Source organism: Armigeres subalbatus, chromosome 2 (genome assembly GCF_024139115.2).
Source record: "Armigeres subalbatus isolate Guangzhou_Male chromosome 2, GZ_Asu_2, whole genome shotgun sequence".
NCBI lineage: Eukaryota > Metazoa > Arthropoda > Insecta > Diptera > Culicidae > Armigeres > Armigeres subalbatus.
Window position 1 is genome coordinate 458,545,728 of NC_085140.1, and position 18,843 is coordinate 458,564,570.

General features: G+C 38.5%; 1 protein-coding gene across 1 annotated transcript in view; it reads left to right on the plus strand.

The window, feature by feature from the left end:
- The first annotated feature begins 12,106 nt into the window (after window positions 1–12,106).
- The window catches only part of LOC134210508 (cadherin-related tumor suppressor), a 236,466-nt gene continuing 229,729 nt past the window's right edge, over window positions 12,107–18,843 (plus strand). The window contains exon 1 of the mRNA XM_062686549.1: window positions 12,107–12,865. The gene's annotated coding sequence lies outside the window, so the exon portion shown is untranslated. The remainder of the gene's footprint in view (window positions 12,866–18,843) is intronic.

Consider the following 18,843-nt stretch of genomic DNA (forward strand, 5'->3'; position numbering starts at 1 on the left):
CGCTTCTTTGGCAACATACGTGTTCACTGCTGGGAAAATCACAGAAATAAGAAGTACACCCAGGTTTTTTTTTACACGGTTTGGTTTTCGTCGTTTAAGACCTTCAGCGTCAATGAAACAATGAGTTAACCCCACGAAAAAATTCACAAAAAATCAAAGAAAAATCAAGGGGTATTTAAAAAGCTGTGAAAGTTCAGGTTGACCCAGAAATTAATGAATTCCAACCGCGTAAAAAAAAACCTGGGTGTAAATCAAATTGTTTTCCATTGCTTTGTTTTTGATAGGATGAATATCGGAGCCATGAGATGAATTCCAGGAGCAGCTCCCCTATATTTACAAAGCCAATAGCTGACTCTGTTAAACTCTACACTTTTTCAATTAAAATGTTGAAAATTCATATCGATCTTTTAATTTTAGATACTTTTCCTTTTGTTTCGGGGAAATCATTAGTAAGCGAGGGCTTGCTTTAATTCTCGTTAGTGCATTCCCAAAACAAACAGGCTTTTCAGTTTGTTTTTTATAGCAAACACCTATATATTTTGAAAAATAAATGAAAATATTAATTTTCAAATCAAAATGGAGAAATTCGCATCTCTGAATGATACGGCAATGGACTTGCTGAGATTTCTGTCAATGCTGAATGTCAATGTCAATGCTCAATCTGTTGCTGAAAATCACATCATTTTTGCCAGGATATTAGTATTTATTTTCTTGGGCACACGGCTGCGCGGATTTTTGCCGAGCTGCAGAAATATAAACTAAATGTGTAAGGATCCACCATATAAAAATTATTTTCCGTAATGTTTCCGTATAAGAAGCAAATTGTATGGTCTCTCGACATATGCTTAAATACTTAAATACTTAAGAATTGTCCAAAATATATTCTTATGACAATTTAAACATTTGAAACTGCATAAACTTTGGTTATTGCAACGAGAAAAATCGTGAATATCCAAAGTTTATGCAGTTTCAAATGTTGATTGATAGCTCGAACTTCTTGTTTAGGGTTTTTAAAGTCCTTGGGTTTCAGATTTCACTTGTCATTAGACGAACTATTCCATTTATTTCCATCACTTTGTAAACTTTGATCAGTGTCTCATACTTGACTCGACTTGAGAGACTAAAGACGTCTTCACTGTTGAGGTCGACATACGTATACTTGTAAAGATTGCAAAGTAATGGAGTTAAATGGTGCATGAAAAAATAAGCCCCTAAATAAGCACACAATTTCCCTTTCATCGAATTTGTTGAATAATGTTTTGGTAATTAACAATTTTATTTTATTTTAATTTATTGCCCCTTCAAATACAAATTTTTGACCAAAAGATATTAGGGGGAGACATAATTTTTGAAAATTATTTGTATCGGGCTTATTAATTTCAAATAAAAATTCATTTTTGTCACTGCAAATGAAATTGAAAGTCACTATTTGGTCACTTTTTCTGCAGCTGAAAGTTACTATTTGGTCCCTTTTTTTCGCCAGTGTTGGTCACTAAAGTCACTATTTTGAACAGCATTGATCGCTACCAGCCCTAAAGAAAGTTTAAACAGTTTAAACAGTCAGATTTAATCCGGGAGTTTGAAAGTGCTAGCTTTATTGCAGCTCCAGTGACTCATTGCAGACTGCCTGATATTTCATTACTTTTGCTTACAACAAGCCTGTTCAGGATACCATTATCAATTGGATAATATAAACAAACTTTCAATTTAGCGCACATTTTATTTTGAAAATGACTTAGAGTGTGAACAAATTGAAACAATCTCATCAAATTAGTATGGATAAAACAAATTTGTTGATGGGCCACCCTCTTATTTCGTTCTATTTGATGGCCTGATGCTTTGAACAAAATATAATTTTGCCGCATAACCTCAAATCCTCTCGCGGATTTCAGCATAACATGCTGTATTTAATTCTACAATAACTGAATGATTAACATACACACTAACTTTTTCTTTCTCGAGCTCGGCAAAATCGGGCACCGCTGTAGCTCAGTAAATTTCAGTACTGAACTTCGGCATAAAATTTGGTTTATTACTGATTTTCAGCAAAATATTTACCATATCTCAGCAACTGAAACGTCACTTTAACTGAGATCTCGGCAAAAATCATGTTTGCTGAAACTCGGCGGTGCCCACCTCGGGAAAATAAACAAAAAATGCTGAGATCTCGGTGAAAAAAAATTAAGTGTGTAGTTCCACCGACGAACATAGAAAATAACTCAAATTTGTTGCCCACGACGCCATGATGAAAAATCATCGAACACTACCGCCACCCCCATAATGGCTCGCGAAGTTTTCGTGGCTCAGCCATCATCCAGCGTGTATTAAAATTGCAGCGGAGTTGTGTCTTAGCTCATTTGACAGGAGCGATCGCCCGCAAAAGCGAATGACCGTTAAAAAGTGGTGGACAATCAGAGAGCGCCAGTGACACGTCGGTTCGTCGGTGATAGTTCTTCATCGTAAATTGTGTGTTCTAACTGCAAATCCCTGTTTGTCGATAGTTCTCCATATATTTTTCCATATTAACTTCCAACGAGTTCCAAACGTTGACCAATTATGCTGAAATTTTGCCCAGAGAATCAGGGCATCAAATAGAACGAAATAAGAGGGCGACCCATTAAAGAATATGGAAAAGTGTTTTTTGAGCTACCTTAATGGTCATGCTGGGTTGATTTCAATTGGGTTCCACGCGTAGTTGATTTTGTAGACCAATTGATCTGAATTCCTGAATAATTTGTGGAACCTAGAACATCTGCATCAAACTAATTGGGACTGCACATAATACACAAGGGCTCTATACACTTGTACACGCACAGAAAACTCAACAATAATTATTGTTGACTGAGGGCTAATAATAATTCCATTGATTCAAAAATATTATAGATCCGTAGTACATGCGCTGTAGTAAATTCGAAAATGCCGAATATTTACTCAAAAATGCCAAAGGATCGCTTTGCCCCGGGGGTGCATATTACCCCAGTTTCGCCTAATATTGTTACCCAACAATGAGCTTGATTGATCTAACAATCACTCGATTAAGTCTAATGTTTGTTTACAGATTTCGCTTCCGCCCCTAAGTAGGGTGTGGCCGACCCAGCCCCACTTCCGATCCCGAATTTCTGTTGCTATCGGCATCTGGTGACAACAACGACGGAAAACGATGTTTGAAATCCAGTTGAGGCCACCAGGCCCGAAACATACACCGCACCTGTTGATGAACACTTGCAGCCGTTGAGTGTTCTCCACTGATTCACACCATGTTTCGCTAGTGTATAACAGCACAGATTTTACGTTAGAGTTGAAAATTCGTATTTTGGTGCGTTCGCTTATCTGCCTTTTTTTTCAAATATTTCTTAATCTCGCGAAGACACAAAGTCACCGTCTGAAGCCATTTGGCTAGCAAGATATTGGAAGCTTTCTCCACTGAGTGCCCGGCTACTGTGAAACTGGAAGGGGTCACCGTGTTTACATCCACGTTCGCTTGTCCGGTCGACATGACCGTTTCACTTCCTTCTCCAGAGCCGAGTATCATTGACGGGCTAAGACTTTGGCTCCTCTGGTTTTTGATTGCTCTATCGCGGCTTTGGCTTTTCTTCGCTCCTCTATCCAAGGATGTTAACAATCATTCAGTAATTTGCGTTCGATCATTTAGTAGTTTGTCAATAACACATTCCAGAAGCTGTATTTCAAAATATGTTGTATGGTGGACTTTTTGTGCGAAGGTTTCTCTACAACTCTGCCTAATGGTTTGTTGTTTGAATTCCACTAGTAACGGAGTTATAGCTATAGTTTCAGTAACTTAGACTAAATGATAACAAAATTCCAATCATTTAGTTTGAGTTACTGCAACTAGCGCTCTAACTCCATTAATAGTTGAATTCTAATAACGAACCATTAGGCAAAGTTGTAGAAAAACCTTCGCACTAGAAGTCCACCATACAACCTATTTTGAAATTCAGTCTCTGGAATATATTATTGACAAACTACTAAATGATCGAACGCAAATTACTGAATGATCGTTTTTTTTTTTTTTTTTTTTTTTTTAATTTTTTTTCTAATTTTATTTGCTAATTATCTAATACATGCATTCATCTCTTAAACTAGGTGTTCCGTGTTTTCTTAACACTATCATCCTTATTTGCTATGTTATATTTTTAGTTTTTATTAATACATTTCAATTGCCTCTGGCAGTTAGAATTTTTCCTCTGGTTGAATTGAACCATGTAGGAATTACAATGTTTTCAACTTAAACTAAACTTAACCTATTTTATACTAAGGGTACAAGGAGTTAATCGTTGCAATAGAAGATTGCAACGATTTTTTATCTAAAATTGAAATTATTTTGTTGGACATTTGTTGCAATGTCTCAATATTACAAATTCTATGAAGTTCATTGGTACTATACCACGGAGGCAACTTCAGAATCATTTTCAGAATTTTATTTTGAATCCTCTGAAGTGCCTTCTTTCTGGTATTGCAGCAACTAGTCCATATTGGCACAGCATACAACATGGCAGGTCTAAAAATTTGTGTGTAAATCAAAAGTTTGTTCTTAAGACAAAGTTTTGATTTTCTGTTTATAAGTGGATATAGACACTTAATATATTTGTTACATTTGGCTTGAAGGCCTTCAATGTGATTTTTAAAAGTTAATATTTGATCTAGCAGAAGTCCTAAATATTTAGCTTCGCTAGACCAATTAATTGGAACCCCATTCATAGTGACAATATGTCTGCTAGAAGGTTTCAAATAAGAAGCTCTCGGCTTATGTGGGAAAATTATAAGCTGAGTTTTGGAAGCATTCGGGGAAATTTTCCATTTTTGCAAGTAAGTGGAGAAAATATCCAAACTTTTTTGCAATCTACTACAATGACACGAAGGCTACGCCCTTTGGCTGAGAGACCTGTGTCATCTGCAAACAAAGATTTTTGACACCCTGGTGGTAAATCAGGTAAGTCAGAAGTAAAATCGTGATACAAGATGGGCCCCAGTACGCTGCCCTGGGGAACACCAGCTCTTTCAGGTAATCTATCAGATTTAGAATTCTGATAGTTTACCTGCAGTGAGCGATCTGATAAATAATTTTGGATCAGTTTAATAATGTACAGAGGAAAATTAAAATTCATCAATTTTACAATCAAACCTTCATGCCAAACACTGTCTAATGCTTTCTCTATATCAAGAAGAGCAACTCCAGTCGAATATCCTTCAGATTTGTTGAGCCGAATTAAGTTCGTAACTCTTAATAACTGATGAGTGGTTGAATGCCCATGGCGAAAACCAAATTGCTCATCAGCAAAATTAGAATTGTCATTAATATGAACCATCATTCTATTTAAAATAATCTTTTCAAACAGTTTGCTTATTGAAGAAAGCAAACTGATTAAGGATAACTAGAAGCCTTAGCTGGATTTTTGTCCGGCTTCAAAATTGGAACAACATTGGCGTTTTTCCATTTATCTGGGAAGTATGCCAATTGAAAACATTTGTTAAATAAATTAACCAAAAAGGATAAAGAGCTCTCAGGAAGTTTTTTGATAAGTATGTAGAAAATACCATCATCACCCGGGGCTTTCATATTTTTAAATTTTCTAGTAATAGATCTCACTTCATCCAAATTAGTTCCCAACGAAGGGTCAAAAACATTATCTTGGTTGAGAATGTCTTCGAAGCTTCGTGTAACCTGATCCTCAATTGGACTAGTGAGACCTTGACTAAAATTATGGGCACTCTCGAACTGCTGAGCAAGTTTTTGAGCCTTTTCGCCATTTGTTAATAAAATTTTATTTCCCTCTTTAAGCGCTGGAATTGGCTTTTGAGGTTTTTTAAGAATTTTCGTTAATTTCCAAAAGGGTTTCGAACTGGGATCCAACTTCGAGACATTATTCTCAAAGTTGGTATTTCTCAGAATAGCGAAACGTTTTTTAATTTCGTTTTGCAAATCTCGCCAAATAACTTTCAACGCGGGATCGCGAGTTCTTTGGTATTGCCTTCGCCTCACATTTTTAAGACGGATCAGTAGCTGAAGATCGTCGTCAATAATAATGGAGTTGAATTTAATTTCACATTTAGGAATTGCAATGCCTCTGGCTTCGACAATTAAATTTGTCAAAGATACGAGCGCATTGTCAATATCACTTTTGGTATCCAAAGGAATATAACATCAAATTTCCTATCAATATATGTTTTATATAAATCCCAATCAGCTCTATGATAATTAAAAGTAGAGCTGATTGGATTATAAATGGCTTCTTGTGAGATTTCAAATGTCACAGGAAGGTGATCAGAGTCAAAGTCAGCATGAGTTACCAATTGGCCACACAGCTGACTTGAATATTGAATAGTATAATATCCCGCAGAACAATCTTCAAATAAAATTTTGCCGTTGGAATTGCTTTGAGCATTATTCCATGAACGGTGTTTGGCATTGAAGTCACCAATTACGAAGAATTTTGATTTGTTGCGAGTCAGAATTTGAAGATCAGCTTTCAACAAATTCATTGCATTGCTGAATGATCGTTAACATCCTTGCGCTCTATCTTTCTCCAGGTCTCAACGGTGATCCATTGTTTTCTCTGTGTGCGCAGGTCGCCCAGATTATTCTCGCTGGTGGCGATGAAGGCATTCTTGATGGAGGTCCATTGTTCTTCCACGCCGCCACCTTCCGGAATATCTGCAGTACGCGTCTCCAGTTCTTCAACGAAGGACCGTTTCACCGTGGCTTCTTCCAGTCGGGGTGTGTTGAACCGTCGTCCAACTCTCTCATCAAGAGAGTCATTAAGATTATCGTTCGGAAGTGTAAAGGACGACATACACTAGTCTTCTTAAAACCCAAGAGAGATGTTCCTGAAGCTGCAGGATCTATTACACCTTTCAGTAATCTCCCCACAAATATTCCTGGTGATCATCGAAGATGATTTTGAGAAACTTTTTTCCGGCGAAAGCGCTTTTAGATTCACACAAATCTTATGTACCAAAACCAACCTTTTCAATACATTTTGGGGATCCCATAAACTGTCAGCCCTGGGGCCCCCTTCCGGCTACATCCGGCCTACACTGTCCGTTCCCGAATTTTAGTTACTATCGGCTTCCACCAACGGAGCAGATCTGGGGGACGGGTTCACCAAACTGAATATTTATCCTTAAATTAATTATATAGGTACGACAAAATTCCGTATATTTTAATAATCACGGCTTCCGAAAGAATTCCTGGGGAATTTAAGAAGGCATCCCTTACTTTGAACTTGAACACAAATCCATACACTTTTATCGGTCGTTAGCCCGATCATCAATACATCATGAGTAAAACTCTCTCAAAAGATGAAAACAATCCATAATTTTGAATAAATGTTTCTATCAAATCATACAATTGAAAATGTATTGAATTTTATTATAAATTGATCTATGGACAAAAAAGAACGTGTTGCCGTCTTCAAAGGAATGCATGAAGAATTCCAGAAGCAAATCCTGCATAAATATAAGACTTTATTCGGGTAATCAATTAGGGATTGCTTTGTAAATTCTTTTGAGAATTCGCTTGTTATATTTTCAGGAATGTATTGAAAAACAAAAAAAAACAAATTTACTAAGGATTTTGAAGGAACTTTCAAAGAAAATTCTGGATTAATTTTCAAAGGAATTTTCGGAGGAATCACTGAAGGTGTATCCATAGGAATTATTAGCGTAATTTTCTGAATTATTCTGAAGGAATTTCCAAGATGAGTCAGCGCGGACAGAAACCGTGAAAAACCACAGATGGATCAAAATTTGAGGATTCCACTGGTTTCGGTGTGTATAACAATTTACATCAAATTGCAAGAAACTATGTTCAGTATACATTGATGAACTAGAAGCTATATATTACGCACTGGAGTATATTGCAACACTTTCTGCTGAGCACTTCTTCATCTTCACCGACAGTCTTAGTTCTCTGGAGGCTGTTCGGTCGATGAAGCCGATTAAGCACTCAGCGTATCTCCTAAGAGGAATACGAAAAGCATTCAGTGCTTTATCGAAACGCTCCTATACCATCACCATGGCATGGGTCGCTTCTCATTGCTCGATTCCGGGCAATGAGAAAGCGGACTCCCTGGCTAAGGTGGCGCTATGGAAGGTGATATTTATGATCGACTAATCGCCTTTGATGTTTTTTTTTGCATTAGCTTGACAGGAGACCTTGATCAGTAGACAGCGGAAATGGAAAAGTGGAGATATGGTTAGATGGATGCATTCTATTCTCCCTTAGGTATCGAAGAGACCATGGTTCAAAGGGTTGAATGTGGGACGTGATTTCATTCAAACCATGTGTAGACTAATATCTGGTGCAGTTCGTAGTACACCCACTTTGGCCCTAGACGCAATGCTTCACCTGCCCCGGTTAGATCAATTCATAAAGCTGGAAGCGGAAAAAAGTGCTCTAAGGTTAAAGAGAACAAAAACACTGCTGTCGGGAGACCTTACTGAGGTGACCCTCAGCATATTAAATGAATTTGCCATAAATCCCGCAATAGGAATTTGTAGCGACTGGATGGAAACGGTAGTCAATTATGACTTACCTTACGATGTGTTCATTCCTTCCCGCCAGGAGTGGGAAGGAGGTGGACCCAGCGTTCCAACAGGCTCTATAAATTTCTTCACAGATGGTTCGAAAATGAATAATCTGACAGGATCCGGAATCTATGGCCCAACAACAAAAATTTCTGTCCACTTAGGACAGTGGCCCACAGTATTTCAGGCGGAAATATATGCAATATTAGAATGCGTGTTATTATGCCTGAGGAGAAAGTATAGATTTGCAAAAATATGTATTTTCTCTGACAGCCAAGCGGCACTTAAGTCGCTTAATAACTACACTTGTAACTCAAAGCTAGAGTGGAATGCATTCTGGCTTTGAAAAACTTATCCATACGCAATCGAGTCTACCTATATTGGATCCCAGGACATACGGGTCTAGAGGGAAACGAGATTGCTGATGAGCTAGCCAGGAATGGATCTAATGAAAGGTTCATTGGCCCTGAGCCCTTCTGCGGGATCTCAGACTGCTCTGTAAAATGGAACTGAACAAATATATGGTCAGTCAAATCACATCAAACTGGAATGCACTTCCCCATACGAGCCAATCCAAAAGGCTCGTAACGATTAACCCCAAGAAAACCCAACAACTATTAGGTCTCAACAAAAGGGATCTCAACATCTACACCGGTCTAATAACTGGACACTGCCCCTGCAGATACCATCTACAAAAGATCGGAGCAATCCAAACCTCAAATTGCCGCTTCTATGACGAGGAGAGAGAAACATCAGAACACATCCTCTGCTATTGCAGTGCACTCACCCAACGTAGGTTCAAAGTTCTCAGCAAGCCCTTTTTAGGGCCTGCTGACATATGGATCTTATCCCCCAAGGACGTGGTTGGCTTCATAAAGCTAGTCTCGCCAGAATGGGGGAGTCACATACTGTAACTCAGGATCTCTATTCATCAATAATAGATGGTCTTGAGTTCAGTCGATACCAAGGTATCTCAGTGACAAACATGTTACTGAGATAACTTGCGTATTTCACAGTAAAAGGGTATATCACAAGAGTCCTAAAATCTGGACGCAGTGATCTTCACCCGACAAACGAGGAGAAATATCTAATCACTACTAGAGATGGTCGGGTTTCAAATTTTGTAAACCCGAACGCGACCCGAACCCGATTTAGATATTCCTTTCAAACCCGGACCCGACCCGAACCCGAAATGAAAAATCTTATCAAACCCGAACCCGACCCGTACCCCACAATGAATTTCTTGACAGATTCCCGAAGGAATTTCAAAAATAAATTCTTTGGAAATTTTTAAAAAAGTTTTAAAGGAGTTGCTAAAAGAAATTCTCTAGGAATGTCCGCAGGAATTTTTGAAGAAGTTACTGAAGGAATTTTCAACGAAATGCCAGAAACAATTTTCTTTGGAAATTCCATAAATAATTTCCGAAGAAATTCCTGAAGGAATTTATTAAAAAGTTAAAAAAAAAAATCGTAGGGCAATTGTCGAAGGAACCAACAAACTGAATTTTATTCAGCAAAACTGTTTGTTGGAGAATCCTACAAAACTCGTAGGAATATCCGGAAAAATATTCTAAAATGGTTTCAAAAGTTTTCCTAGAAAAATGTCTAATGAATTCATTAAAAAAAATCCCAAGCAAATTCTGAAGCATTTTCCAAAGGTATTTCCAGTAGAAGCATAATAACTAGGGCTAGTGTTAGTTATTTTGCCAAATATGCTGCAATAAGCTTAACTTGTCCGTTTATTGTCCATCATGTTGTAGAGCATGTTTAGTTTCATCATCAACGGCGGTTGGTGTTGGTCACGCGAACGGGAGCAAAATTAGCATTCATATAATTTTGCGTCAACTGTATTTTCCGTATTTCCGAACGAGTTCCGAAAGGAATTTTCGAAAGAATTTCCAAAGCAATTTTTTTAAAGCAAATCCGAGGAAATTTCTAAAGGAACTCGTTAATGAATTTACAAAGGAATCCTCGAAGCCCTGAAGTAATTCCCGAAGAATTTCCCAACAAATCTCCGAAACAATTCCTTAAGAAATATTTGAAAGAAATCTTAAATACATTTCCGAAAAAAAATCCTAATGGAATTCTCGAAGAAATTTTAAAAGAATATCTGAAAAAATCTTCACAGTATTTTACGGAAGTATTTCCGAACAAAAATTTCGAAGGAGCTCGAAAGAAAAAGTTCCAAAGGAATTACTGAGGGAAATTGCGAAGCAATTCTTAGAATTCCCTCTTTGAAGGTATTTTTGAATTTATTTGCAAAAGATGTTCCGAAGGAAAACCTGGAAGATGTTTTGATCGAATGGCTGGAGCAATTTATGGGTGAACTTGCGAAGAAATTCCTGGAGGTATTTCCTAAAGAATTTCTTGAGTTATTTACGAGAAAAAAAATGTGACTTGTAAGGCCACAAATATATATTTTTTTAAACGATTTTGGGGCCTCTTCCCCTACTCTGTAACACACTACGTCAAAGTGATCTACAAAGCGTTACGGGGCCTATAATGTAGCATCCACCATGCAAGTTGGCTTAGTACATGTACATCTGAATGGAGACGCATGGTTATTTTATTTCGTCCTTCGGTAAGCGGTAGGTAGTTCAAGGATGTTGCATTCGATGGAAGGATGCAACAAGTTGTCAAAGTTTCTATTGATTTATGAAATAGTTGGAAATTTTGTCGGACAAGTCGAGTCAAGTACCAGACACTGAAGGTAGCCTTACTGTTGAGGACGAAAATCTCGTATCCGTAAAGTTACAATCAAGTGGTGGAATTAAATGAGATAGTATAAACTCGTCTTATGACAAGTGAAGACATTCCACTAAAAAGCTCAAAATAGTTTCAAACAAGTAGTTAGTTAAACTGCATTGTGCTTTATGTACAGTTTTTTCAATTTTTTATGTTATCAATATGTTGTGGTATTATTTATGTCAAGTGTTATAAAAATATCTATTAGTTTCGAAGTTGCACGCATGGCACAGCATATTACAAAACAGTCGTCAGTTCCAGAGGGCTAACATATCGCTCAAACTGTGACTTTTAATCTCTATGTGCCGATGCTGTGAGAAAACACAATCTTGGTGGAGCAAAACAAAACTCCCAACATAGAAAGCACGAGTCGGAGCATATGCTCTCAACGCAACAACGCTCTCGCAAAAAGCCACTGAACTATGAAGATAATGTTCTACGCATAAACAACACTACCACCGTAGCGTATCATACAATGATCGTAGTGCGATCGCGCATAAGTCGAAAAGAATGCTAAGGAATTTCCTCATGGCATGGGATGCGACACGCAAACATAGCCAACCTGGACGCATTAAAATAAAATTGTGTGGTGATCGTGCTAGGAACGATCGGCATCCACCGTATGTCGCAGCCACCAATACTGCATTCGCAGGATGTTAAAGAGATGATGGCGAGCATAAGATAGCATAGCGAACTCAAGTTGGTGTGATCTTGCAGAACCAATGAAAAAGAGAGTCTTGTTGGCAGCCATCATCGTACCTGGACCTGACCAGTTTGTGCAACGGTGCGCTCAGTATTGAACTGATCGCGCGATCGTGTGGAAGTGTGCGCCCTGGGCCCGTCCAGAGTAGGATAGTCGGATACTGAGTGAGCATTCCGAGATAGAAGACCACGGAAAGCGCGCCGCGACCCACCGTCAAGCGGGGAGGAAGCCGAAGAAGCGGAAGAAGAAGAGAAAAGATTCCTCTTAATGTGCCAAAGTCGTCGGCGTGAGAGACGTGACGGGAGGGTGCGTGAGTGAGCTTAGCGCGCGGTGCGGAAACGTGAATAAGGGAGGACCTCTTTTAGAGCTCTGGAACGGAATTGTTACTGAAGTGAGTGAGTAAGCGCAGTTTACGAAGAAGTGCCGTATTTTATGTTTTTTTTATTCGGGCATACCATTATGCTATGTGTATAGATTTTGTATCAACCTCTGCACAGGAAAACGATAGACTAAGAAGATCACTGAAAAAGTGCTTTTTGCTTGATGTGTTACAAGTGGAAGTGTGTAGCGGCTATTTGTCTTATCATTCCTATGCGTTGTTTTAAAAAACTAATCTGAACTGGCCGACGTCGTATGAAGAAAAGAATTGAAACATGGAAACGTTTTGTGCATTCTGAAGGGAAAATATTTCAAGTGATTGAAGACGAAAAGATGTGAAAGAGATGAATTATAACACGAATTTGATGAAAAATTGTTCAAATTGTTTAGAAGGAGCGTTATGCTATTGAAGGAAGAATTCGATGACGACCATTTGAGTCTGGTGCTTTGACTTATTGATGTCTGTGAGTGCTGAAGAAATAACAGAAAAAGGTAAAGCAGGAAGAAAAAATGGAGCAGTTAAAATAAGAGAAAAAAGATAATTTATGAAAATGTATGCAATTCGATTTTGCGACGTGTAACACGTTCTGGATGTTATTATTGGCTGCTGTTGGAGTTGCTTCTGTTCTGTTCGGTCGTTGCAGTCACTGCGCTGCTGCCTGCCAGCTACTGAGCTGATATGTCCGTCTATTTTGTTCCCAGGATGCGAGCGAGGTTTGTTGCTGTCCCCTTGCGGCCGTCGCCTGTGTAGTGTGTAAGGAACTTGCGATGATAGTGATGCTGAGAGGCTGCAGATGATGGATAACGTCTGTGTCTGAGCGAGTGTTGCAAGCCAACAGGAGACGGAAGCCTCGCCGAGACGCGATCATCATCGCGCGCATCTTCCACGGTTTGTGAAAATTAAAAATGCGAATTTATTTTAGTCCTGACGACTGATTCGATAGGAAATCGATAGCCGGTAGCACAAATCGAAGGGGCAAGGGAAGTTTGAAAAACGATTCCCGGTGGATCTCATGGGAATGGAGAATGCCACTGAGTCATGTTCTCGGGAAGAACTTCATGGCTAATTTATAATGATTTGTAGTTGATTAGAAAAAAAAGCATTATTATGCGACGATCTTTTGGTAATGATGGTGATATTTATTTAGTTTATTGTTGTCGTGATTGCAATTTTATTCAGTTTAAAGAATTGTTAATCGTTCAACTAATGTCTGCCTACTTATTATTAATTTATTAAGCTGTATTAAACATTCTGTTGACTGTTGAGCTGCAATAAAGCATCATGATGTTTTTACACAGATTGATATGCTTATTCATCGGTGAAGCGACCCAGTTCTTGGTAATCATACATAGCTGGCCATAAGCATCTTTATTTGTTGTGAATGCAAACGTCAAGTAGAAGGAAAAAAATAATTATTCTACAGCACAGAATTCCTTTGAAACCAAATTAAACAAACTCTAGAATTGTTAAGAAAATTATTTTGAGCTTTTTAGTGGAATGTCTTCACTTGTCATAAGCCGAGTTTGTACAATCCCATTTAATTCCACCACTTAATTGTACCTTGACAGATACGTATTTTGACCTCAAGGTCGTCTTCAGTGCCTCGTATTTGATACGACTTCGAAGTCTTTTACTTCTGCAGCTCGGAAAAAATACGCGCCAGCAAAATAAATAATTGATATTTCGGCAAAAATCGCGTTTGTTAGCTGATTTTCGGCAAATTATTCGCTGATTATCAGCAATTTTGACAGAAATCTCGGCAAAAAACATGTTTGCTGGGGCACGACTGTGCGATTCTCGGTAAAAGTTTAACATTTTGCTGCGATCCCGAAAAAAAGTGTGCATTCGAAAATTCAATAGAACGGACGTGGATTTAAATTATGCCAACTTTATGTATCCTTTGTGTCCTGCGTTTAACAGTTGAACTACAAAAGAGAAAATCCAAAAATTCTAGGCTGTACGCAATACACAACTTCAACGATTTGGTGAAACAAGATTTCAAATTTCCTTGTTTTGATTTTTAAAATTATTGTTTTGATTTATCTTTGGAAAGCTTGAATTGTTTTTCATGAAATTGATTCGGTTCGGTGGGTTTGCTTTTAATGATGATGATGAGACTACCATCTATTGTAGCAAGGCACCTGCCGATCGCACTGGCCATATCTGACAAACGATTTGATCATGATTATATTATTGTTTGTATTTCATCAAGCTCCTGTATGAAGGGCCAAAAATGGGTGGGGTGGTTCCATAAGCAGAGACACTTATGAGAATCCACGGGATAAATAGAGAATCTCCTTCCAGAAGAAAGTTAGTACATACAATAATATAGCCTAGCCCTCGTTTCCCAGATTGACCCAATACATGGGGAGAAGAGCCCGCCCTTTATCCACGAAATGTTAACAATAGGAAGTTGGCAATTCCACTCTTCCTATCCAAATCGCTTCAATTGGGTGCCCTGATGGTTTGTTTTGAATATATAGTCATATAGTTTCAATATACGTTAATAATAAATATAATGGAATTTTCTCACCAAATTTCAAATCGTTTGACCTGGTTTGACCACAAGATCCTTTCTTCAATATCAGTTCGTTTTGTGATTAACTGTTGTCTTCAGAGATGGGAAAACCAATTGTCCTTCGAGGAATATCTTTGATAAAATCAGCATATAGGTTTTGCTTCAATTGAAATAGATTTCTTGAATCCTGAAAAGATGATGTGAGAAGACAGTATAATCATAATAACATAAGTATGATGATTAAAACTAATATGCACCTCAAAATGCACCCTGATGTTTTTATCAATACTTGAGAAAAAAGATTTTAATTCGCAGATAATCAATAAAACTGTGGTGGACCGGTTTTATAACCAGAAAAGGACGATTCGCATTGAATGATTACTATCTAGACCTTTAATGTCGTTTCATCAGTTCATCAGAATAGAACTCTTACATATGAAATACTTTTGTCTTTACTCAAGAGATGTATTAATATATGTATGTATTATTTAAATTTCTTATAATAGATTTTTATACAAAAATTCCTAATCTTCATTTTTCTCATTATACCTACCATTATACTCAAGATTTTAAAATTTCTGTTTTATTATTTATAATATTATAATATAAATAATAAATATTATAATATTATAAATATAGAAAATAATGTATTTTAAGTATTATTGTTCAAAACTACATTACGATTGGAAAGGCGTTCAAATTTCCAGAATTTCGACAAAAGTAGATATTTTGGTAACACTCAAATGTGCCGAAATGAATTTGTAATGGTTATACTATAGGCAAATATATTAACCGCAAGTTATAGTTTCTCGATGAACGGATACAAAATTGAAACAGGGAGACAAACAATTTAGAAGTACATTGCTATTTATCAAGATAATTATGTAATGTAATTATGTATGTTCGATCCCAATCTGTATGCAACTCATCTACTCATCTATTGATTGGAGTTTTCTGAAGACTAGTTCATAATTGATAAAAAATTTATTATATTTAAAACCTGAGCGACTTTTGTTTCAATCTTATAATTTTGCGGAATAACAGCTTAAAAGATAAAAAAAAAACATGTACGGTTAGAACGCGAATATAATTAGTAATAAAAATGATTGATATATGAGAAATCCTACGACCACACTTATTGAAACATATTTTTTGGAAACAAAATGTGTTGCCCAGGGAGCGTTGATAAAGAACACGTTTTGTTTTTGCTCCATAAATATTCCGGGCGTGTCCGTTGTCCCGACCATAATAACACTTTACTTTCCTCTGGGATTCCTCCGGAACAATCTCCACAAACTCTTTCGGAAATTTATTTACTCAGAAATGAACAACTCTAGGGTTGAAAGTTTCTTTAATTGAAAAAGAATAAAAAATATTCATGAATCAGGAATTCCACCGGTAATTCCTCCAAGTATTCTTCCGGAATTTTTTCCAGCAATATCTTCCAATTCTTTAGGACATAGTTCTGAGAATATTTCCAGTAATTTCCAAACGTTTCTTTCAAATCAAATTAAGTAATCGAAGCACTTGAAGCAGGCCTGAGGTTGTTGGGTTGCGCTCACCGAGCATACCGACCAACCCACCTTCAGCCTTATCCAGTACCTTCTTGGCGTCAGCCACAGGTACCTGGAATGAGGCAACCTGCGTTACAGCATAACCTTTCCGCAACCGGATCGCGGTATCCTGGATTTCAACGCCACATTGAGAGCCGAAAATGTTGAAGGGATTTCGTGAAGAGATACGTTTGATACCCCATACCAAAAATATGGCAAAATAAAAAGGCCAATTTTTGTGTAATCTTATAATTTCAGAGATGAGAATTATATACCGAGAATATTTGTTCTTTCGGTTGAAGTATAGGTGACATTTTGCTTGATCTGCCTTTGAAATGATTTCTAGGGAAAATGAACAGAACAGAGGGTAAACATTGTTGACGAGCGTGAGCAGGTTCAACAGAAACGTGTGATATGACATACATAGTTTGAATGTTCCGTTTCCAGAGATTAAATAATGAATTTTTTTCAAAATTTAATCACATTAAAATTTTGAAAAACAATTCTATCAAAGTCCTACAAACCTGCTACAAACTAATATAGACAGAATTAACGCTAAAACCGAAATTATCTCGTTTGGTGCCGTAATGACGGTTACCAAACGGTCGGTAATCCGTCGCTGATTCTACGATCTTGCCGTTCATCCGGCCACTATTCAGCCGCCACTTAGTCGCAATGATCAGTTGTCGCCGCACACCATCCGAGATACCAAAAGCACGGTTCCCAATATCGTAGCCGTAGTACTGTTTAGGTAATATAGTAATACCTCATTCAAAACCACCTAACCAAAGCACTCTTCTCCTGACAACGCTCTGGGACTCTGGAAAAAAGGGCTTCCATGACTACCAAGAAAGCTGTCGTTACGCTTGTTGTAATCTTGCAGCTTTGGGTTAAGACGCTATCCCCTTTGATACTTAGAAGAATACCGAGGTGCAAAACAGTTTCAAGCTGTTAACAGTACTGCATAAAAATTATTACTAAAACTAGAACTTATTTGTCTGCTTCTCTGAAGCCAGAAGCAATAGGATATATACAATATTATACTTAATGATACTCGTCTCCATTCCGCCGCAAATAGCCGCAACACTCTTTGCCAGATAAACGAAAGATTTTCACCCGGTTCGGTGGGTTTGCTTTTAAAGATAGAAATTTGAAAACCTAATGAATTTATTTATTTTATTACCAGAATAAGGCCGGAGTGGCCTGTGTAATACACAAAAGTCTTCGCCATCCAGCTCGGTCCATGGCAGTACATCGCCAACCACGCAGTCTGCGGAGGGTCCGCAAATCGTCCTCTACCTGATCGATCCACCTTGTCCGCTGTGCACCTCACCTTCTTGTGCCCGTCGGATCGTTGTCGAGAATCATCTTCACCGGGTTACTGTCCGACATTCTGGCTACGTGCCCGGCACACCGCAGTCGTCCGATTTTCGCGGTGTGAACGATGGATGGGTCTCCCAGCAGCTCATGCAACTCGTGGTACATTCGTGGTACATTCGCCATCTGCACCCCACCATAGATGGTACGCAGCACTTTCCTTTCGAAAACTTCTAGTGCGCGTTGGTCCTTCACGAGCATCGTCCAGGTCTCGTGTCCGTTGAGGACTACCGGCCTAATAAGGGTTTTGTAGATGGTCCCACATCACCCGATCCATCGTCACCTTGATCTACTGTATCAGTTTATCCGGAAATCCGTTTTCATGCATTAGCTGGTCCCGATCGATTGTATAATATGCGGCTTTGAAGTCGATAAGTAGATGATGTGTGGGCACGTTGTATTCGCGGCATTTCTGCAATACCTGACGTACGGCGAACACCTGGTCTGTGGTAGAGCGTTCACCCATAAATCCCGCCTGGTACTGCCCCACGAACTCTCTTGCAATTGGTGTTAGTCGGCGGCATAAAATTTGGGAGAGTAACTTGTAGGTGGCGTTCAGCAATGTGATTGCGAGGTAGTTGCTACAATCCAGCTTATAACCCTTTTTGTAGATGGGACACACGACACCTTCCGTCCACTCCTGCGGCAGAACCTCATCATCCCAAACCTTGGTAATTACCCAGTGCAGCGCTATACCCAGTGCCTCACCATCCGTGTTTGAACAGCTCTCCTGATAGTTAATCAACTCCAGGGGCTTTGTTGTTTTTCAGCCGGCCAATCTCCTCCTTGATTTCCTGGAGATTCGGAGCCGGAAGTCGCATGTCCTGCGCGCGTGCTCCTAGGTTCATTTTCATACCACCACCGTTGTCTGCCACATCGCCATTCAGGTGCTCTTCGTAGTGCTGCTGCCACCTTTGGATCATCTCACGCTCGTTCGTAAGAAGGTTCCCGTTTATGTCCTTACACATATCGGGCTGTGGCACGTGGCCCTTACGTGAACGGTTTAATTTCGCATAGAACT